This window comes from Penaeus monodon, chromosome 22, assembly GCF_015228065.2.
Source record: "Penaeus monodon isolate SGIC_2016 chromosome 22, NSTDA_Pmon_1, whole genome shotgun sequence".
In the NCBI taxonomy this organism is placed as follows: domain Eukaryota; kingdom Metazoa; phylum Arthropoda; class Malacostraca; order Decapoda; family Penaeidae; genus Penaeus; species Penaeus monodon.
In genome coordinates this window covers 14,983,620-14,984,091 of record NC_051407.1, presented here as the reverse complement: position 1 = coordinate 14,984,091, position 472 = coordinate 14,983,620, and the positions used below count along the sequence as shown (strand labels likewise).

The 472-nt window shown below is 39.4% G+C and overlaps 1 protein-coding gene across 1 annotated transcript in view; it reads left to right on the top strand.

Moving 5' to 3' along the window:
- LOC119587337 (phenoloxidase-activating factor 3-like) overlaps positions 1-472 on the top strand; it is a 14,893-nt gene that overhangs the window by 200 nt on the left and 14,221 nt on the right. The gene's annotated exons all lie outside the window — the stretch shown is intronic.

Below are 472 nucleotides of genomic sequence, written 5' to 3'. Positions count from 1 at the left end.
AAATTTACTCTGAATCTGATGACGCTTGCCAGAGATGTCGATGACCTTTTTGAAGTATTCCAGGATACATGTGTCTGTTGAGTAGCAAATGCATCATTAAGTGGTTTTTGAATGCATCGTAGTATAGTTATTTATGAGAGAGTTTAATATAAAATTAAAGGGAGAAATAATCAGACTGGTAGCCAGAACACAATGACAAGATTTGTCATTTGCCAGAGCACTAGCCATGGTGAAGTAGCAGTGTATGATAAACAATAACATGAACAACAACAAAAAACGTACGGATTGGGAATGCGAAGTGGATATCCGATTTGCACTTAGTTGTGATATCCTCCTCCTCCGTAAAAGGTGAAGGTGAAAAGCAAGTTATATAAAGTAGGTAGAAGGGAAAGCGGGTTGTGGAATCCCTTCACTGCGTGCATAGCTTACTAAAGCAATGGCGTCTGGGATCGTAGTAAGTATAGTGGAGTGC